A 24,672-nucleotide genomic window follows, 5' to 3' on the forward strand; every position below is an offset into this window, starting at 1 on the left:
TTACTTCACAAAGGAATGACTTTGAATTCTACCCTAGACGCTGTAGCATGTAAAGTAAAATCTGATAACACATACCTAGCCATCTGTTCAATATATTGCTCCGGTTCCAATGCACTTGATAATGATGAGCTAAACTTGCTTGTTAATCAATTACCTCACCATGAAGTAGTTTTAGGAGACTTCAATGCTCATCATTATCAGCGGGGAAGTAATTGGACAGACGCCGGGGGGGGGGGGGGGGGGGGGGGGGGGGGGGGGGACAAATGGTTAATTTTATGATCAATGCCAACCTCACTCTTCTGCACGATGGTAGTGAAACTCGTGTTGATGACCGACTGACAATATCTCAGCAATTGATATAGCCTTGTCATCACCGGATATACTTAAAGACATCACCTGTGGTATTTATGACGACTCCCTGGGAAGTGACCATTTCCCGATATGTCTTTCTTATTTATGCGACATTATTACAAACCCGTCTCCACCTAAATTTAACTGTAAGAAAGCAGACTGGGTGACATTTGCAAGGCAAGCCGTCCTTGATATATCCGGTGGTGACATAGATGCAAAAGTCCTCAAGGTTACCTCCACCATACTGAGGGCTGCTGAGAACTCTATACCTAAGGTTTCTACATTTTCCTTGGTGGACACCAAATTACTAGAATACACTGTGTGAGCGCAGTAGGAGATACAAGAATTTCGACAACGAGCCTTCAGATAATAACTTTATTGCATACAAACGTGCAAGGGCTAAAGCACGAAGAATTATCAAACAAGCCAAACGAGACTCCTGGCGCGGTTTTGTCTCTACCGTAAACAAGGACACACTAGTAAGTCAGGTCTGGTCCACAATCAATAAAATCAAAAGAAAATACAAGCCGCCACTTCCTCCAAAAATCCACCATCAAGATCAAATCACTGATGACCCGGTGTACATGGCCAACACGTTCGCCAAGAGATTATCAGAAACGAGCAGCTCGGTCAATATCGATCCACGCTTCCTACACCACAAGAGCCAGGCCCAGCTGCAAATACCAGACTTTGCCACAAGAGATACTTTTGATTTAACAAAATATTCACAGTGAAAGAACTGCTTCTAGCCCTGAAAGGCTCTCATGGTTCGAGCCCGGGACTCAACGGGATCACTTATGGGATGATCCAGCACCTTAGTCAGGCTAACCTGACTAAGTTGTTAGCATTGTACAATAAGATTTGGACTTCTCTAATATTTCCAAACTCATGGCACTTTGCGCACGTCATCCCCATCCCAAAAGCCTATGGACTCCTTACGAATGTAAATTCGTTTCGACCTATTGCGTTCACGAGCTGCATTTGTAAGGACATGGAGAGAACAGTTAACAAAATGCTACTTTTTGTTAGAATCGAAAGGTTTATCAAATGATCAGCAGTGTGCTTTCCGTCGTAAGGGTAGCACATTGGATCATTTGATATACCTAGTACATTCTATCTTAGAGTCATTTAGTAAAGTGCGTTTTTTAGGTTCCATTATTTTTAGATTTAAAAAAGGCCTTCGACATGACATGGCGAAAATGAATTTTAAGCAAACTTTATGCTTTTGGTTTAAGAGCTTATTCATCCATAATTATAAGATTTCTTTTTTTAAACAATGGAACTTTTGTTGTGAAACTTGCAGCATTCATTGTCGGTTCGGACACATTTGTCCAAGAGAATGAGGTGCCGCAATGGTTTGTGATGTCTCCGTGGTTGTTTAATTTGTTTACGGATAGGGTTGTTAGGGAGGTGAATGCAAGAGTTTTGGAAAGAGGGGCATGTATGCAGTATGTTGTGGATGAGAGAGGGATATATATATATATATATATATATATATATATATATATATATATATATAAATATATATATATATATATATATATATATATAATATATATATATATATATATATATATATATATATATATATATATATATATATATATATATATATATATATTTTTTTTTTCTTTTTTTTTTTTTGCTTTGTCGCTGTCTCCCGCGTTTGCGAGGTAGCGCAAGGAAACAGACGAAAGAAATGGCCCAACCCACCCCCATACACATGTATATACATACGTCCACACACGCAAATATACATACCTACACAGCTTTCCATGGTTTACCCCAAACGCTTCACATGCCTTGATTCAATCCACTGACAGCACGTCAACCCCGGTATACCATATCGCTCCAATTCACTCTATTCCTTGCCCTCCTTTCACCCTCCTGCATGTTCAGGCCCCGATCACACAAAATCTTTTTCACTCCATCTTTCCACCTCCAATTTGGTCTCCCTCTTCTCCTCGTTCCCTCCACCTCCGACACATATATCCTCTTGGTCAATCTTTCCTCACTCATTCTCTCCATGTGCCCGAACCATTTCAAAACACCCTCTTCTGCTCTCACAACCACGCTCTTTTTATTTCCACACATCTCTCTTACCCTTACGTTACTTACTCGATCAAACCACCTCACACCACACATTGTCCTCAAACATCTCATTTCCAGCTCATCCATCCTCATGCGCACAACTCTATCCATAGCCCACGCCTCGCAACCATACAACATTGTTGGAACCACTATTCCTTCAAACATACCTATTTTTGCTTTCCGAGATAATGTTCTCGACTTCCACACATTCTTCAAGGCTCCCAGAATTTTCGCCCCCTCCCCTACCCTATGATCCACTTCCGCTTCCATGGTTCCATCCGCTACCAGATCCACTCCCAGATATCTAAAACACTTCACTTCCTCCAGTTTTTCTCCATTCAAACTCACCTCCCAATTGACTTGACCCTCAACCCTACTGTACCTAATAACCTTGCTCTTATTCACATTTACTCTTAACTTTCTTCTTTCACACACTTTACCAAACTCAGTCACCAGCTTCTGCAGTTTCTCACATGAATCAGCCACCAGCGCTGTATCATCAGCGAACAACAACTGACTCACTTCCCAAGCTCTCTCATCCCCAACAGACTTCATACTTGCCCCTCTTTCCAAAACTCTTGCATTCACCTCCCTAACCACCCCATCCATAAACAAATTAAACAACCTTGGAGACATCACACACCCCTGCCGCAAACCTACATTCACTGAGAACCAATCACTTTCCTCTCTTCCTACACGTACACATGCCTTACATCCTCGATAAAAACTTTTCACTGCTTCTAACAACTTGCCTCCCACACCATATATTCTTAATACCTTCCACAGAGCATCTCTATCAACTCTATCATATGCCTTCTCCAGATCCATAAATGCTACATACAAATCCATTTGCTTTTCTAAGTATTTCTCACATACATTCTTCCCTCTCTCATCCACAACATACTGCATACTTGCCCCTCTTTCCAAAACTCTTGCATTCACCTCCCTAACAACCCTATCCGTACACAAATTAAACAAACATGGAGACATCACACAACCCTGCCGCAAACCTACATTCAATGAGAACCAATCACTTTCCTCTCTTCTTACACGTACACATGCCTTATATCCTAAATGAAAAATTTTCACTGCTTCTATCAACTTGCCTCCTACATCATATATTCTTAATACCTTCCACAGAGAATCTCTATCAACTCTATCATATGCCTTCTCCAGATCCATAAATGCTACATACAAATCCATTTGATTTTCTAAGTATTTCTCACATACATTCTTTAAAGCAAACACCTGATCCACACCTCCTCTACCACTTCTGAAACCACATTGCTCTTCCCCATTCTGATGCTCTGTACATGCCTTCACCCTCTCAACCAATAACTTCCCATATAATTTCCCAGAAATACTCAAGAAACTTATACCTCTGTAGTCTGAGCACTCACTTTTATCATTTTTGCCTTTGTACAATGGCACTATGCAAGCATTCCTCCAATCCTCAGGCACCTCACCATGAGTCATACCTACATTAAATAACCTTGCTAACCAGTCAACAATATAGTCACCCCCATTTTTAATCAATTCCACTGCAATACCATCCAAACCCGCTGCTTTGCCGGCTTTCATCTTCCGCAAAGCTTTTACTGCCTCTTCCTTGTTTTTCCAAATCATTTTCCCTAACCCTCTCACTTTGCACACCATATCGACCAAAGCACCCTATATCTGCCACTCTATCTCCAAACACACTCAACAAACCTTCAAAATAATCACTCCATCTCCTTCTCACATCACCACTACTTGTTATTACCTCCCCATTAGCCCCCTTCACTGACGTTCCCGTTGATTCCCTTGTCTTACGCACTTTATTTACCTCCTTCCGAACATCTTTTTATTCTCCCTAAAATTTAATGATACTCTCTCACCTCCACTCTCATTTGCCCTCTTTTTCCCTTCTTGCACCTTTCTCTTGACCTCCTGCTTCTTTCTTTTGTACATCTCTCACTCTTCTGCAGTATTTCCTTGCAAAAATCGTCCAAATGCCTCTCTCTTCTCTTTCACTAATAATCTTAATTCTTCATCCCACCACTCATTACCCTTTCTAATCTGCCCACCTCCCACGCTTCTCATGCCACAAGCATCTTTTGCACAAGCCATCACTGCTTCCTTAAATACATCACATTCCTCCCCCTCTCTCCCTACGTCCTTTGTCTTCACATTTTTCCATTCTGTACTCAGTCTGTCCTGGTACTTAATCACACATATCTCAAGCTATCTTCCTCTCACCACTCTTTTTACCACAACATTCTCTCCTCTTTTCTGAAAACCTCTACAAATCTTCACCTTCGCCTTCACAAGATAATGATAAGACATCCCTCCAGTTGCACCTCTCAGCACATTAACATCCAAAAGTCTCTTTCGCGCGACTATCAATTAACACATAATCCAATAACGCTCTCTGGCCATCTCTCCTACTTACATACGTAACCTATGTATATCTCTCTTTTTAAACCAGGTATTCCCAATCACCAATCGTTTTTCAGCACATAAATATACAAACTCCTCACCATTTCCATTTACAACACTGAACACCCCATGTACACCAATTATTCCCTCAGCTGCCACATTACTCAACTTTGGATTCAGATCACCTATCACTATAACCCGGACTCGCGCATCAAAACTACCAACACACTCACTCAGCTGCTCCCAAAACACTTGCTTCTCATGATCTCTTTTCTCATGCCCAGGTGCATATGCATCTCTCTCCATCCACTTTCAGTTTTACCCATATCAATCTAAAGTTTACTTTCTTACACTCTATCATATACTACCAGCACTCCTGTTTCAAGAGTAGTACTTCTCCTTCCCTTGGTCTTGTCCTCTCACTAACCCCTGACTTTACTCCCAAGATATTCCCAAACCACTTTCCTCCTTTCCCCTTGAGCCTTCTTTTCACTCAGAGCCCAAAACGTCCTGGTTCCTTTCCTCAAACATACTACCTATCTCTACTTTTTATTCATCTTGTTTAAATCCACACATATTTAGACATCCTAATCTGAGCCTTCGAGGAGGATGAACACTCCCCGCGTGACTCCTTCTTCTATCTCCCCTTTTAGAAAGTTAAAATACATCGAGGTGAGGATTTCCAGCCCCTCGCTCCCGTCCCCTTTAGTCGCCTTCTACGACACGTGAGGAATGCGTGGGAAGTATGTTTTCTTCCCTATCCCCAGGGATATATATATATATATATATATATATATATATATATATATATATATATATATATATATATATATATATATATATATATATATATTTTTTTTTTTTTTTGCTTTGTCGCTGTCTCCCGCGTTTGCGAGGTAGCGCAAGGAAACAGACGAAAGAAATGGCCCAACCCACCCCCATACACATGCCTTGATTCAATCCACTGACAGCACGTCAACCCCGGTATACCACATCGATCCAATTCACTCTATTCTTTGCCCTCCTTTCACCCTCCTGCATGTTCAGGCCCCGATCACACAAAATCTTTTTCACTCCATCTTTCCACCTCCAATTTGGTCTCCCACTTCTCCTCGTTCCCTCCACCTCCGACACATATAACCTCTTGGTCAATCTTTCCTCACTCATTCTCTCCATGTGCCCAAACCATTTCAAAACACCCTCTTCTGCTCTCTCAACCACGCTCTTTTTATTTCCACACATCTCTCTTACCCTTACGTTACTTACTCGATCAAACCACCTCACACCACACACTGTCCTCAAACATCTCATTTCCAGCACATCCATCCTCCTGCGCACAACTCTATCCATAGCCCACGCCTCGCAACCATACAACATTGTTGGAACCACTATTCCTTCAAACATACCCATTTTTGCTTTCCGAGATAATGTTCTCGACTTCCACACATTCTTCAAGGCTTCCAGGATTTTCGCCCCCTCCCCCACCCTATGATCCACTTCCGCTTCCATGGTTCCATCCGCTGCCAGATCCACTCCCAGATATCTAAAACACTTTACTTCCTACAGTTTTTCTCCATTCAAACTTACCTCCCAATTGACTTGACCCTCAACTCTACTGTACCTAATGACCTTGCTCTTATTCACATTTACTCTTAACTTTCTTCTTTCACACACTTTACCAAACTCAGTCACCAGCTTCTGCAGTTTCTCACATGAATCAGCCACCAGCGCTGTATCATCAGCGAACAACAACTGACTCACTTCCCAAGCTCTCTCATCCCCAACAGACTTCATACTAGTCCCTCTTTCCAAAACTCTTGCATTCACCTCCCTAACAACTCCATCCATAAACAAATTAAACAACCATGGAGACATCACACACCCCTGCCGCAAACCTACATTCACTGAGAACCAATCACTTTCCTCTCTTCCTACACGTACACATGCCTTACATCCTCGATAAAAACTTTTCACTACTTCTAACAACTTGCCTCCCACACCATATATTCTTAATACCTTCCACAGAGCATCTCTATCAACTCTATCATATGCCTTCTCCAGATCCATAAATGCTACATACAAATCCATTTGCTTTTCTAAGTATTTCTCACATACATTCTTCAAAGCAACACCTGATCTACACATCATCTACCACTTCTGAAACACAATGCTCTTCCCCAATCTGATGCTCTGTACATGCCTTCACCCTCTCAATCAATACCCTCCCGTATAATTTACCAGGAATACTCAACAAACTTATACCTCTTTAATTTGAGCACTCACTCTTATCCCCTTTGCCTTTGTACAATGGCACTATACACGCATTCCGCCAATCCTCATGCACCTCACCATGAGTCATACATACATTAAATAACCTTACCAACCAGTCAATAATACAGTCACCCCCTTTTTTAATAAATTCCACTGCAATACCATCCAAACCTGCTGCCTTGCCGGCTTTCATCTTCCGCAAACCTTTTACTACCTCTTCTCTGTTTACCAAATCATTTTCCCTAACCCTCTCACTTTGCACACCACCTCGACCACAACACCCTATATCTGCCAGTCTATCATCAAACACATTCAACAAACCTTCAAAATACTCACTCCATCTCCTTCTCACATCACCACTACTTGTTATCACCTCCCCATTTGCGCCCTTCACTGAAGTTCCCATTTGCTCCCTTGTCTTAGGCACTTTATTTACCTCCTTCCAGAACATCTATTTATTCTCCCTAAAATCTAATGATACTCTCTCACCCCAACTCTCATTTGCCCTCTTTTTCACCTCTTGCACCTTTCTCTTGACCTCCTGTTTCTTTTTTATACATCTCCCACTCAATTTCATTTTTTCCCTGCAAAAATCGTCCAAATGCCTCTCTCTTCTCTTTCACTAATAATCTTACTTCTTCATCCCACCACTCACTACCCTTTCTAATCAACCCACCTCCCACTCTTCTCATGCCACAAGCATCTTTTGCGCAATCCATCACTGCTTCCCTAAATACATCCCATTCCTCCCCCACTCCCCTTACTTCCATTGTTCTCACCTTTTTCCATTCTGTACTCAGTCTCACCTGGTACTTCCTCACACAAGTCTCCTTCCAAAGCTCACTTACTCTCACCACCCTCTTCACCCCAACATTCACTCTTCTTTTCTGAAAACCCCAACAAATCTTCCCCTTCGGCTCCACAAGATAATGATCAGACATCCCTCCAGTTGCACCCCTCAGCACATATATATATGTATGTATATATATATCTATCCCTGGAGATAGGGGAGAAAGAATACTTCCCTCGTATTCCCTGCGTGTGGTAGGAGGCGACTAAAAGGGGAGGGAGTGGGGGGCTGGAAATACTCCCCTCCCGTTTACAATTTTCCAAAAGAAGGAACGGAGAGGTGAGCCAATTGAGGATATACCCTCTAAGGCTCACTCTTCAGTTTTTAAAGCCACCTCGCTAACTCGGGATAATGCGAATATTTATGGAATATATGCATGTATGTATATATATATATATATATATATATATATATATATATATATATATATATATATATATATATATATATATATATATATATATATATATATATATATATATATATATATATATATATATATATATATATATATATATATATATATATATATATATATATATATATATATATATATATATATATATATATATATATATATATATATATACATATATATATATATATATATATATATATATATATATATATATATATATATATATATATATATATATATATATATATATATATATATATATATATATATATATATAGGGGAGAAAGAATACTTCCCACGTATTCCCTACGTGTCGTAGAAGGCGACTAAAAGGGAAGTGAGCGGGGGGCTGGAAATCCTCCCCTCTCGTTTTTTTTTTTTTTTAATTTTCCAAAAGAAGGAACAGAGAAGAGGGCCAGGTGAGGATATTCCCTCAAAGGCCCAGTCCTATGTTCTTAACGCTACCTCGCTATCGCGGGAAATAGCGAATAGTATGAAAAAAAAAAAAAAAAAATATATATATATATATATATATATATATATATATATATATATTTTTTTTTTTTTTTTTTTTTTTTTTTTTATACTTTGTCGCTGTCTCCCGCGTTTGCGAGGTAGCGCAAGGAAACAGACGAAAGAAATGGCCCAACCCCCCCCATACACATGCACATACACACGTCCACACACGCAAATATACATACCTACACAGCTTTCCATGGTTTACCCCAGACGCTTCACATGCCTTGATTCAATCCACTGACAGCACGTCAACCCCGGTATACCACATCGCTCCAATTCACTCTATTCCTTGCCCTCCTTTCACCCTCCTGCATGTTCAGGCCCCGATCACACAAAATCTTTTTCACTCCATCTTTCCACCTCCAATTTGGTCTCCCTCTTCTCCTTGTTCCCTCCACCTCCGACACATATATCCTCTTGGTCAATCTTTCCTCACTCATCCTCTCCATGTGCCCAAACCACTTCAAAACACCCTCTTCTGCTCTCTCAACCACGCTCTTTTTATTTCCACACATCTCTCTTACCCTTACGTTACTCACTCGATCAAACCACCTCACACCACACATTGTCCTCAAACATCTCAATTCCAGCACATCCATCCTCCTGCGCACAACTCTATCCATAGCCCACGCCTCGCAACCATACAACATTGTTGGAACCACTATTCCTTCAAACATACCCATTTTTGCTTTTCGAGATAATGTTCTCGACTTCCACACATTCTTCAAGGCCCCCAGGATTTTCGCCCCCTCCCCCACTCTATGATCCACTTCCGCTTCCATTGTTCCATCCGCTGCCAGATCCACTCCCAGATATCTAAAACACTTCACTTCCTTCAGTTTTTCTCCATTCAAACTCACCTCCCAATTGACTTGACCCTCAACCCTACTGTACCTAATAACCTTGCTCTTATTCACATTTACTCTTAACTTTCTTCTTCCACACACTTTTCCAAACTCAGTCACCAGCTTTTGCAGTTTCTCACATGAATCAGCCACCAGCGCTGTATCATCAGCGAACAACAACTGACTCACTTCCCAAGCTCTCTCATCCCCAACAGACTTCATACTTGCCCCTCTTTCCAAAACTCTTGCATTTACCTCCCTAACAACCCCATCCATAAACAAATTAAACAACCATGTATATATATATATATATATATATATATATATATATATATATATATATATATATATATATATATATATATATATATATATATATATATATATATATATATATATATGGTTGGCGATGGAATGAATAAAGGCAGACAGTATGAATTATGTACATGTGTATATATGTATATGTCTGTGTGTATATATATGTATACATTGAGAGGTATAGGTATGTATATTTGCGTGTGGACGTGTATGTAGATACATGTGTATGTGGGTGGGTTGGGCCATTCTTTCGTCTGTTTCCTTGCGCTATCTCGCTAACGCGGGTGACAGCTACAAAGCAAAATAAATAAATATAAATATATATATATATATATATATATATATATATATATATATATATATATATATATATATATATATATATATATATATATATATATATATATATATATATATATATATATATATATATATAGTGATAACACTAGTACGGAAAGATGGTATGAAGGTGAAATTGCAACTCAGTTGGAGTTCCTATAACTATATTTAACATGTGATGTCTTATACATGAAACACTGCATATTTCACCTAGGAGATTCTTCTCATCAGGTGCAAAATATTCATAGAGTGTTATTGAATTACAAGGCCACCACAAAGAAATCCGTCTCTCATCTTCTATTCAAGACGGAATTTTTGGGATGGTGTTGAAAGTGTAAAGTAGTTGATCATCCTTATTTACAAGCTTACATTAGTAAGCTGAAGGAGAAGGTTCAGCAAAGCAGAGGATGAATTATGATCAGATACTCAACATCAAAGGCGTTTGTCGTAAACAGTAATGTATTGACCGGAGTAGATAAGGATTAAGGCTGATTGTTAAGTATCTGTAAATCCGTAGCAAATTCAAGGTTGAAACTGACGTTTCATTATCTCAATAAGGATGAGATTCTGAGAGGAATTTAACCCAAATATAATCTTATGTGTGAATGCCCCTACTTCATCTGTATACACAGAGACAACCTTACCAGTATTAGGTGATACACCAAAAGCGTATCAATGCTTTACAATAAATCATTAATCTTTGCTTTGAGGAAACAGTATTTGAATAATCTTGTCCAAGGACTAGCTACTTGAAGCTTGTTAAGGTCCTTGAGATTTGCCTGATAAGTAAGAATGTCGGGACTCATATTTGTTATATTGTCAAAATACATTTTGAGTTCCGTCAATGGTAGCTGCTTGAGGATATCAATCATAAACAAGTAGAAAGTAATGGTACTTGAGTGCAAGCCGAAATGAAGTGATTGGGGTTTCTAGTGCCAGGTGTATGGGCTAAAAGCAGTCAAATTCTTCATCTGTGAACCAAGCAGAATTTGTCCAAAATTGTAACATTGGTAAATCATCGAATATACCTAATCATTAGCCAGTTTTTGGAGTTCGACCTTTTGTGATAAAGAATAAAATGTATCAAATGTTTTAATCGGATGGGCGAAGAAATGGTATGTTGCGGGTTGCCAAGTAAAATCTTCATTAGGAACAAGATGAGTGAAGCATTTCAAGACTCAGTGAAGGCTGAATAATTCTTTGTATTACATCGCTTACTCGAACCCAATAAGTGAGGCGAATGCTGCAGGAGAACATACACTGGTCTGGTGCCGGTTGCAGAGGTAGATAGTGTGGGATTAAGTGAATCAAACCTAAGGATCCACCTTTTAGAGCCACAGTGTTGTGGTAACAAGTGAGAGCAGTCTTCGTAAGTCAGGGACGTGTTCGGTCAGTTCAATATAATCTGTAGTAAATCTACACTGGGTAAGTCAAAGGAGTCTATAAAAGAGAGAAGGATAATATAGTGTATTCGCATGTGCTCGGGTACTTCATCCATTTCCTTGAAAAGGGAGAAGTCCATCATGTGTGTCCCAACCGAAGCGGTATATCGTATGATAATCTATTGGCCACATAGACCATCACAGATCCATCTTTAGTTTTATGAAGAGTTAGGCTTAGTGTAAATCACTCTTACTTGAATTGTGTTAGGCATCAGGAACAAACAGTTATCTAGTAAGATAGGAATGAAGTGGTAACCATGCAATAGTGAGATATTCAGCAAGTAAGGTTTTCATTTGTAACGTGAACTTTGATTCACTCCAGGAGTCAGGTGAGGTCAAGTGAGACAGGGGCGCCTCATGATATGATGGTACCAGGTTTATATATAGGTTTTCTCCACTAAGGTGTGTCTGTAGATCCAGCATCCCGGAATGCATGATGAATCAAGGTAACATATTATGCCTTGCACAGTTCATTTATAGTTCACAGTTGACGAGATCTGGGGAAAACCTTTATTGCGTGTAAACACTGTTTTCTCAGCTGGGAGAGGTCATATATCGGTCACACAAGGCCTCGTTATTTTTGCAGCTGGGACAGGTCATATAGGGGTCACATAAAGCACCGTTGTTTGGACAGCTGGGACACGTCATATAACGGTCACACAAGATCACGTTTTTTGTGTAGCTTGGACAGGTCTTACAACGGTTACACCAGACCCCGTGGTTTACGCAGCTGGGACAAGTCGTACATCAATGACACAATACATTGTTGTTTGTTGAGTAATGTCACCATAACATAAATGATACACTCCTGAAGGATAATATTGAAGCACCAAGAGAACGAGTTTACATTTTCCATATTTACGCACCTTAAGAAGATCTCAAGATACAGTTTAAGGAACAGGTTTATGATATATTAGCTAATCAAGTCGAATATTTGCTATCAAGTAAAAATGACTGTAATGAGATACTCATAAGGTATAGCTGGCAATGATACAAGGCATGAAGAACAGGTTAGAGAATGGTCTTATGACGTATTAGATAACAAGGTCGAATTACTTCTTATCAGTGAAAAGCAATTGTAATGGAATGCTTAAAATGCAGTTTTTAATGATATTAAACATACGTAAAACATATGTTTGGAAATGATAAGAGAATGAAGAAGGTGTGAGACTAATAGATTAGTGTATGATGAACAACACGTTTATTACGAACAGGTCTATCTGGATCAACAAGAAATCACAGTTTGACAAGTTACACAGGGAACAGACATAAGATTTTTTGTTCACACTTCAGACAAAAGAGTATTTAGAAAATATAAAACCATAAAAGGAATTTCTTTAGACGAGAAACATAGCCATTGCAACCGTTATCAAAGACAATGGATGATAGCCAAGAATTACAAGAGAGAAATGAAAGCTGGGAATCTAGAAACGAATAGTTTTAAGAAGGAAATCGTAAAACAAGTAATATAATTTAACTGAGTTTGCAGGTATTAAGTGTTTGCAGGTACTAAGTGTTTGGATGAAGTTTGAGAAATGCGGAATCAAAGACAAAAACATGACTGTTAAGAGCGCTCGAGGTACAGTGCTATGGGGACACACTAGAAAGCGACATACATACACCTTAGTGGACGAAGAATATGAAGACCAAAGTTAAAACGAAGAACAAATCTCTGATGCATTTGTTAACAAACAAAACCACAAAGAACATATGAAAACACACATCAAGTAAGATTTATTGAAACAGTCACCAGGTAAATACAATACAGATGTCTCTCAAAATAAGATCATAGATAAGATAACAAAGACTCTTAGAAGACCAGAAAGTCAAAGACTGAAGACGAAAATTATGAGATTATATTGTATCCAGACTAACTTAGAGAAAGATGTCTCGGACGACGAAGAACGTAATATATTCCGTCCCCCCAAGGAGCTCCTTTAACTGCGGCACTTGTGAATAGTTGGGTGAGGGGTAAAAGTATTGGTTAGGCAACTAGCACAGATGGTTTACCAAAAGAGCTGCTCATAACAGCGAGCAAAAATTGGAAATTCCAGCCATCGGATCTTGGGAATAAGCCATAAAACTAGGGGGAAATTCCAGCTGGTTAGGGGAAACAAATAATGTTTCCTACATTAAGAAAGGGTGAACCAGAAAAATGTGCTGTGCGTTTATGGTATACATGGGGGATTACCGAACACCTAAAGTTATAGTAGAACCACTGTCAGGGAAATGGTAGGGTAGTTTCCATTAAAAACAGCTGAACGACCGACATGGTTTTTTTTTTTGTGATCAGATGAATTATGAAAAAGACCTGGGGATTTGACGTTAAATGCTTAGTTTAGTTGGTAACCTGCAAATAGCTCTCTATTCTTAATCGAGAAGAAAATTATGGAGGTGCTTTACACCTCACTGAGTTAAGTGCTAGCTAATGAAAGTATCATAAAGAACGTATGTATCCTGTTTACGTGAGAAACATGCAACTTTTGATAATGAAAGTTAGTTTAATGCAACCATTGGATTAAAAGGAGTAGTGTACTGTCTCTGCTACTGATCATACTTACATAACATTATAAGTGATGTACACAAGCGTCAAGAATCAACTGTCCCAACTCTGTTATTGGCAGCTGTTATTGGCTGCTGGGAGACGACTAGTAGTCTCTTCAAGGAGCAACAAAACATGAGAGAGAGAGAGAGAGAGAGAGAGAGAGAGAGAGAGAGAGAGAGAGAGATGGAGAGAGAGACAGACAGACAGAGAGAGAGAGAGAGAGAGAGAGAGAGAGAGAGAGAGAGAGAGAGAGAGAGAGAGAGAGAGAGAGAGAGAGAGAGAGAGAGAGAGAGAGTCAAATAACATTGGATGAAGAGTCAGTAAGATCAATTTTGAGTTTATGGCATTCAGAGAAAATCAAGATACATTGAAGATAAGATTATATTGTGCTGTATAATAATTTTTTCCTTATTTTTTCCTGGGTAATAAGTATTATTTTCTAATTGGTTATATCTGAAAATTATGGAAACTGGCTATTTTTCCCATGAAACTTTGCTTTTGTGATCAGGACAGTGATAATTTGATATTTACCTATTTTTCAGAACATTGCAGATTGATTCAGTGCTGAGTAGCTGATATAGAACTGTCTAAAGGTTTCCAGTGAAATAGATGTTAGCATGAATATAAGGACCTTAAGCCAACCAGCTCATTATAGATCTAGCTGCCTAAATGGATACACATACATACATTTTTCTGAGATGGCATCTAGAGGCTGCAAGCATCCGGCAGACTCATTTTGCTATGTCTGCGGCCAAGTTATCAAAACAAGAGCGAAAAAGCACAGCGTGGCAGCATCAGCTAAGATGTGCGAGGCTTACAAGGCATATTTCGGCATGTCTGTCAGAGATCAAGACAAATTCTGGGCACTTCATTTCACCTGTGAGCACTGCAAAAGAATAACTCTGGAATGTAAGATAGACAATTGTTGCTAGCTTGGATGACGAAATTTTATGTTACGACATTTTTAGAATTTTTGAAATCAGAAAATCTCGAATATTTTTTTCATTTACAACTTTATCGAAGAAAAAAAATATCATACATGAAATATGTTGAGGGAATTTCTTCCTCATAAATCATAAATGTATCATTTTTTCATAATCATAATATCATACTGTTTTTTTTGGAGGATGGTACAGAGGGAAAATAGAGCCAGGATCCATAACGTTCGTTATCCCAGGAATATGAAGGGATCCTACAGACCACTCAAGCAACTGCTACTTCTGCATGGTGGACCCTTCCAGATGTCGGACTGGCAAGACTGCACGTGCTATCACGTATCTGAACCTTTCATCATCCATTACCCCGGTGCCACACGGCCCTGACTCCTCATACTCAGAGGGAGAGAGAGCGGTCGTCTTCAGAACAGACCAGCAAGTCAAAGGGGGAGGAAGATGTTGTAGATCCAGATTATAATTTCATAATTGCAGCTGAGATAGATACCCATACTATCAATCAAAAAGACTTCAACGGCTTGATCAGGGATCTTGGTCTTATAAAGTCCAATGCCAAGCTTTTGACGTATACGCTCAAGCAGTGGAACTTGTTGGATGAAAGTGTGCAAATCGCAGATCAGAGGAAGCGTTACTTAGATCTTTCTAGCTTCTTCGCCCGTCAAGATGGGTTCTGCTCCTGCCACAATGTAACCAGTCTGTTCAAGGTAATCAGAATCGCCTTTAGCCCCAACGAGTGGCGCCTCTTTATTGACAGCACATTCAGGAGCCTCAAAGCCGTGGTGCTCCATAACAGGAACAAGTGCATGTCTCTTCCCCTGGTTTACTCAGTGCACCCTAAAGAAGAATACAACAGAGTCAAGACCTTGCTAGACACCTTGAGGCATGATGACTACAGCTGGGAGGTCAGGAGAGATTTCAAAACAGTGGCATTCCTGATGGGTCTCCGATGCGGTTTTACCAAATTTCCTTGTTACATTTGCCTTTGGAACAACAGTGAACCCACGCCACACTACCATAGGCGGGACTGGCCACAGCGGACCGGATGTTCTGTGGGAATGACAACGTCAAGTGGGAGCCAATGATGGACTCCCACAATGCTGATGCCAATCCTGCACATAAGATTAAGCCTTATGAAACAACTTGTTACAGCTATAAATTAGGAGTATGCAGCCATGAAGTACTTTCAAGACTTCTTCCCTAAGCTGTCAGAGGCAAAGGTCAAAGCCAGTGTCTTCGTCGGACAACAGATAAAGAAAAGCCTGGAGTGCAAGGAATTTCCCAAGAAGCTCACTAGGAGAGAGAAAGCAGCTTTGTACAGCTTTGTCTCAGTGGTTCGGGGCTTTTGGGGAATCACAAGGCCGAAAACTCTTTGTAGCTGGTTGAGTCTATGGTAAAGAACTACGGCCAGATGAGCTGCAGGATGTCCCTCTAAGTACTCTGGGAGCGTACTCTGAGGAGCAAATCGAGCGCTACCACCAGAATATATTGGACTTTGAACGCAATCATCATGGAGCATATAACGAGAACTTGATGGGAGATTATGTTTGAGGTCTATTTCGTGAAAGTCGTTTACAGTATACTCATAAATGTCGAAAAAACTACTCACTTCTAAATCTTTTGTGATCACTTTTGACACAGTATAATACATATTAATTCTGATTCAGAAATTATCTTCCTGACTTTACGTCAATGAAAATGTGCAAATTAGCCCGTTGTCCAACACGAAATACGTATATATCATGATATCACTGTCCTGGTCACAAATTCAGAGTCTGAAGAGAATGATATCCTTCATCTCTACCTTTTGCGCGTAAGCAATTAAGAAACATCATTTACTACCCAGGAACAAAATTTTCTTACAAAGTGAATGGAGAAAAATGCCTCAAATTGTAATGATATAATTAGATATATATCACTATATATCTAGTCTATCTGAAGTCGATGGATTGTGCTGTATATCGATACATTTAACCTCCTTTAAAACATTGTAAGTCTGAAACGTTGCATTTGAAAGTTTTGTAACATAAGTTCTCATGTTAAACATAAGTATACGTAGGTTAGTAAGATGGATGATAAGCGGGCATTGTTGGATTATGTACTAATTGATTGGTAAGTAAAAGAGAGACTCTTGGATGTGTATGCACTGAGATGGACAGTTGGTGGGATGTCTGATCATTACTTAGTGGGCGCGAAAGAGAACGTTTGCAAAGGTTTTATGAAATAAGGAAATGATATGAGTAGGAAGAGGGTGATGAAGGCGAGTAATCTGGAATAGATGCTGGTGTGAAGAGATACCAGGAGAGATTAAGTGAAGAATGCCAAAAAGTAAGAGTAAATGAAGACTGGGAGGTGTTTAGAGAAGCACTTATATTCCCTAGAGATGTGTGTGACATGCCGAAAGAAGGAAGTGAGCATAAGTAAAGGGTAATAAATGGTAGGTTGGAAGTGAAAGAGAAAGGAGAGATGCATTGGTGTTGTTTGCAGGGATTTAGTACAAGTGACAGGGAGATTTACAAGAGAGAGCGGCTGGAACTTTTGAGGAAGGAACAGGGGATGAAAAATGTAAGATGAATGAGAAGTGGGGTGAGTGAGCATCAGGAAACTTCAGGGAAAATTGAAAAATGTTGTAGAAGAAGTTTACTAGTATGGGAAAAAAATAACAGATGGGAACACTGGTGAAGTGGGAGAATAAGGATGTGATACCAGAGCTGAGGGGAATAGGAGATGCAGCGAGTATTTTGAAGGATTATTGAATGTTTTCGATGATACTATGGTTGATGTATTATGTTTTGGACGTGGAGGTATGCGAAGTGAAGGGGTAATGGTGTTTAGGTGGAAAGGGAAGTTGTGAAATTTACCCGTAAGATGAAGTACGGTAAAACGGCTGGAGTAGATACGAATACAGTTGAACTTATTAAGAAAAGGGATGATTGTGTTGTTGACTGGTTGGTTAGGATTGGCAGAATGCCTGTATATTGTCACTGTATGAAAGCAAATGGGACAAAAGTGAATTATCGAATTACAAATGCATAAAAATTTTTTTAGTGTGCCTGGCAGATTTTAAGGTAGAGGGTGATTGAGAGGGTGGTGGCATGCATGGACTATAAGCCTAGGAAGGAACACGATGGTTTCAGGTATAGTACAGGATGCCTGGATCAGGCACTAGAGTTGAAGAATGTGTGAGGGGTACCTAGGAATACTAAAGGATTTGTATAGGCCATTTACGGACCTGGAGTAAGCATCTGATAGGGTTAATAGATGTTGATTTGTATAGGATGCTGCAGATACATGGTGTGGAAGGAAAGCTACTAGAAGCAGTGAGAAGTTTTCATCAAGAGAATAAGGCGTGTGTGCGAGTAGGAGGAGGCGTGGGTTAGTTGCTCTGCTGTAGGGGTGCGTAATGTAACCATGGCTGTTTAATCTATTTGATCTATACTTATGGGGTAGTGAGGAAGGTGAATAAGAGAGATTTGAAGGGTGCAGTTCTGCAATATGTCGGAGATGGAATGGGATAGGTGAGTTAGTGATACATTCGATTGAAAATCTGCAGAAGATAGTGTTTGAATTTAGGAAAGTGTGTGAAAGGAGAAATTTGTGAGTAAATATGAAAACGAAGGTTATTAGAGGTGTGTTTTTGTATATGAAGAACTTGGAGGAAGTAGATTGTTTTATATACCTTTGTGGAAAGAGGAACGAATATAACTATGGGAGCTGAAATCAGCCGTAATGTGGGTGAGGGGACTAAGTTCCTGGGCACACTGAGGAGGTCTCTGTTTGTGTGGGTACATTAGGCCCGTCGATACTGTTTGGATGCAAGGCGTTAGCCCGACATGAGAAAATGCTAAAGAGATTGAATATGTTAAAAATTTGAATTTTGAGGAAAGTATGAGTTATGAGTAGGTTTAATCGAAGGGAAATGATAGAATAAAAGAAAGAGGTAGTATTAAGAGGAGAGTGTGTGAGACAGTTGAAAAGGGTATGCTGGAGAGGATTAGACATATGGAGACAATGAGTGACTAGAGGAACAATGAAAAAAGGGAAACCAAGGTAGAGGTAGAAAGATGGAATGACAGGTGTTTTGAATATTCAGGACCGGAATGTGCAGGAGTGTGTGAGAAGTGCAATGTAAAGAGCAAACTAAAGTGATGTGATAGATAGAAGGCGACATCTCGATGGACTGACCAGGGGATATGAAGCGGTTGGGAGAAATCAAGGAAAGTTGTGGATAGCGTGCTTTGGTAATGCTGCATTCTACATTACAAGGAAAGTGAATGTGAGCAAGTGAGACCTTTCCTTCGTATATTTTAGCTCTACCTCGCGAAAGCAGGAAATGCCTCAAGTAGGAGTTCATACAATTTCATTTAATATATAATTTTTCCATACATGTGGCACGACATGGTTCGTGGAAACAATCTAGCTCATCAGGTGAAAGTACCTAACACAGTTATTTAAATCCCAACATCATACTTGGTTTCCACCACACAACACAAGTCTTTCCAGGGCAAGCACTGTCTCTTAGGTTTGGTCGTAACCCTTCTCAGGGAGAGTAATTAAGAAGGTCAGGTGGCGGAGGTTGACCTCGGTAGCTGGGTGTGTCAGAAACAACCCTTTCAATATTTTCGCGTTTTGACAATTCTCTCATAATGGTGTGGATGATGCTAGGATGGGTTTTAGAAATGCCCAGGGACTAATTAAAGTTTTTAGAATTAGCAATTAAGACATTCAATGACACTAGAAATGGCATATTCAAAAGAAGGGTATGAAATAACGGGATTTACAAGATCTACGGGGAAGTAGATGGCTTACATAGATGTATTTACATGCCTTGAAATTGACGGCCAAAAAATTACATATATATATATATATATATATATATATATATATATATATATATATATATATATATATATATATATATATATATATATATATATATATATATATATATATATATATATATATTATATATATATATATATATATATATATATATATATATATATATATATATATATATATATATATATATATATATATATATATATATATATATATATATATATATATATATATATATATATATATATAAATATATATATATATATATATATATATATATATATATATATATATATATATATATATATATATATATATATATATATATATATATATATATATATATAAATATATATATATATATATATATATATATATATATATATATATATATATATATATATATATAAAAATATATATATATATATATATATATATATATATATATATATATATATATATATATATTTTTTTTTTTTTTTTTTTTGCCGCCGTCTCCCGCGTTTGCGAGGTAGCGCAAGGAGACAGACGAAAGAAATGGCCCAACCCACCCCCATACACATGTATATACATACACGTCCACACACGCAAATATACATACCTACACAGCTTTCCATGGTTTACCCCAGACGCTTCACATGCCCTGATTCAATCCACTGACAGCACGTCAACCCCGGTATACCACATCGATCCAATTCACTCTATTCCTTGCCCTCCTTTCACACTCCTGCATGTTCAGGCCCCGATCACACAAAATCTTTTTCACTCCATCTTTCCACCTCCAATTTGGTCTCCCACTTCTCCTCGTTCCCTCCACCTCCGACACATATATCCTCTTGGTCAATCTTTCCTCACTCATTCTCTCCATGTGCCCAAACCATTTCAAAACACCCTCTTCTGCTCTCTCAACCACGCTCTTTTTATTTCCACACATCTCTCTTACCCTTACGTTACTTACTCGATCAAACCACCTCACACCACACATTTTCCTCAAACATCTTATTTCCAGCACATCCATCCTCCTGCGCACAACTCTATCCATAGCCCACGCCTCGCAACCATACAACATTGTTGGAACCACTATTCCTTCAAACATACCCATTTTTGCTATATATATATATATATATATATATATATATATATATATATATATATATATATATATATATATATATATATATATATATCCCTGGGGATAGGGGATTAAGAATACTTCCCACGTATTCCCTGCGTGTCGTAGAAGGCGACTAAAAGTGGAGGGAGCGGGGGGCTGGAAATCCTCCCCTCTCGTTTTTTTTTTTTTTTTTTTCAAAAGAAGGAACAGAGGGGGCCAGGTGAGGATATTCCAAAAAAGGCCCAGTCCTCTGTTCTTAACGCTACCTCGCAAACGCGGGAAATGGCGAATAGTTTGAAAAAAAAAAAAAAAAAAAAAATATATATATATATATATATATATATATATATATATATATATATATATATATATATATATATATATATATATATATATATATATATATAGGTATGTTTGAAGGAATATTGGTTCCAACAATGTTGTATGGTTTCGAGGCGTGGGCTATGGATAGAGTTGTGCGCAGGAGGGTGGATGTGCTGGAAATGAGATGTTTGAGGAGAATGTGTGGTGTGAGGTGGTTTGATCGAGTAAGCAATGTAAGGGTAAGAGAGATGTGTGGAAATAAAAAGAGCGTGGTTGAGAGAGCAGAAGAGGGTGTTTTGAAATGGCTTGGGCACATGGAGAGAATGAGTGAGGAAAGATTGACCAAGAGGATATATGTGTCGGAGGTGGAGGGAACGAGAAGTGGGAGACCAAATTAGAGGTGGAAAGATGGAGAGAAAAAGATTTTGAGTGATCGGGGCCTGAACATGCAGGAGGGTGAAAGGAGTGCAAGGAATAGAGTGAATTGGAACGATGTGGTATACCGTGGTCGACGTGCTGTCAAAGGATTCAACCAGGGCATGTGAAGCGTCTTGGGTAAACCATGGAAAGTTGTGTGGTGCCTGGATGTGGAAAGGGAGCTTTGGTTTCGGTGCATTATTACATGACAGATAGAGACTGAGTGTGAATGAATGGGGCCTTTGTTGTCTTTTCCTACCGCTACCGCGCACACATGAGGGGGGAGGGGGTTGATATTCCATGTGTGGTGGGGTGGCGATGGGAAAAAATAAAGGCAGCGAGTATGAATTATGTACATGTGTAAATATGTATATGTCTGTGTGTGTATATAAATGTGTACATTGAGATGTATAGGTATGTATATTTGCATGTGTGGACGTGTATGTACATACATGTGTAAGTGGGGGGGTTGGGCCATTTTTTCGTCTGTTTCCTTGCGCTACCTCGCTAACGCGGGAGACAGGGACAAAGCAAAATAAATTGATAAATAAATAGATCAAATAATATATATATGATATTTGTATATTATTTCACCCCTATCCCTGGGGATAGGGGTGAAAGAATACTTCCCACGCATTCCTCGCGTGTCGTAGAAGGCGGCTAGAGGGGACGGGAGTGGGGGGCCAGAAATCCTCCCCTCCTTGTATTTTTTTAACTTTCTAAAATGGGAAACAGAAGAAGGAGTCACGCGGGGAGTGCTCATCCTCCTCGAAGGCTCAGACTGGGGTGTCAAAATGCGTGTGGAAGTAACCAAGATGTGAAAAAAGGAGAGATGGGTAGTATGTTTGAGGAAAGAAACCTGGATGTTTTGCCTCTGAGTGAAACGAAGCTCAAGGGTAAAGGGGAAGAGTGGTTTGGGAATGTCTTGGGAGTAAAGTCAGGGGTTAGTGAGAGGACAAGAGCAAGGGAAGGAGTAGCAGTACTCCTGAATCAGGAGTTGTGGGAGTATGTGATAGAATGTAAGAAAGTAAATTCTCGATTAATATGGGTAAAACTGAAAGTTGATGGAGAGAGATGGGTGATTATTGGTGGATATGCACCTGGGCATGAGAAGAAAGATCATGAGAGGCAAGTGTTTTGGGAGCAGCTGAATGAGTGTGTTAGTGGTTTTGATGCACGAGACCGGGTTATAGTGATGGGTGATTTGAATGCAAAGGTGAGTAATGTGGCAGTTAAGGGAATAATTGGTATACATAGGGTGTTCAGTGTTGTAAATGGAAATGGTGAAGAGCTTGTAGATTTATGTGCTGAAAAAGGACTGGTGATTGGGAATACCTGGTTTAAAAAGCGAGATATACAAGTATACGTATGTAAGTAGGAGAGATGGCCAGAGAGCGTTATTGGATTACGTGTTAATTGACAGGCGCGGGAAAGAGAGACTTTTGGATGTTAATGTGCTGAGAGGTGCAACTGGAGGGATGTCTGATCATTATCTTGTGGAGGCTAAGGTGAAGATTTGTATGGGTTTACAGAAAAGAAGAGTGAATGTTGGGGTGAAGAGGGTGGTGAGAGTAAGTGAGCTTGGGAAGGAGACTTGTGTGAGGAAGTACCAAGAGAGACTGAGTACAGAATGGAAAAAAGGTGAGAACAATGGAAGGGGAGTGGGGGAGGAATGGGATGTATTTAGGGAATCAGTGATGGATTGCGGAAAAGATGCTTGTAGCATGAGAAGAGTGGGAGGTGGGTTGATTAGAAAGGGTAGTGAGTGGTGGGATGAAGAAGTATGATTATTAGTGAAAGAGAAGAGAGAGGCATTTGGACGATTTTTGTAGGGAAAAAATGCAATTGAGTGGGAGATGTATAAAAGAAAGAGACAGGAGGTCAAGAGAAAGGTGCAAGAGGTGAAAAAGAGGGCAAATGAGAGTTGGGGTGAGAGAGTATCATTGAATTTTAGGGAGAATAAAAAGATGTTCTGGAAGGAGGTAAATAAAGTACGTAAGACAAGGGAGCAAATGGGAACTTCAGTGAAGGGCGCAAATGGGGAGGTAATAACAAGTAGTGGTGCTGTGAGAAGGAGATGGAGTGAGTATTTTGAAGGTTTGTTGAATGTGTTTGATGATAGAGTGGCAGATATAGGGTGTTTTGGTCGAGGTGGAGTGTAAAGTAAGAGGGTTAGGGAAAATGATTTGGTAAACAGAAAAGAGGTAGTAAAAGCTTTGCGGAAGATGAAAGGCGGCAAGGCAGCAGGTTTGGATGGTATTGCAGTGGACTTTATTAAAAAAGGGGGTGACTGTATTATTGACTGGTTGGTAAGGTTATTTAATGTATGTATGACTCATGTTGAGGTGCCTGAGGATTGGCGGAATGCGTGCATAGTGCCATTGTACAAAGGCAAAGGGGATAAGAGTGAGTGCTCAAATTATAGAGGTATAAGTTTGTTGAGTATTCCTGGTAAATTACATGGGAGGGTATTGATTGAGAGGGTAAAGGCATGTACAGAGCATCAGATTGGGGAAGAGCAGTGTGGTTTCAGAAGTGGTAGAGGATGTGTGGATCAGGTGTTTGCTTTGAAGAATGTATGTGAGAAGTACTTAGAAAAGCAAACGGATTTGTATGTA

The sequence above is a fragment of the Panulirus ornatus genome, chromosome 5 (genome assembly GCF_036320965.1).
Source record: "Panulirus ornatus isolate Po-2019 chromosome 5, ASM3632096v1, whole genome shotgun sequence".
Taxonomy (NCBI): domain Eukaryota; kingdom Metazoa; phylum Arthropoda; class Malacostraca; order Decapoda; family Palinuridae; genus Panulirus; species Panulirus ornatus.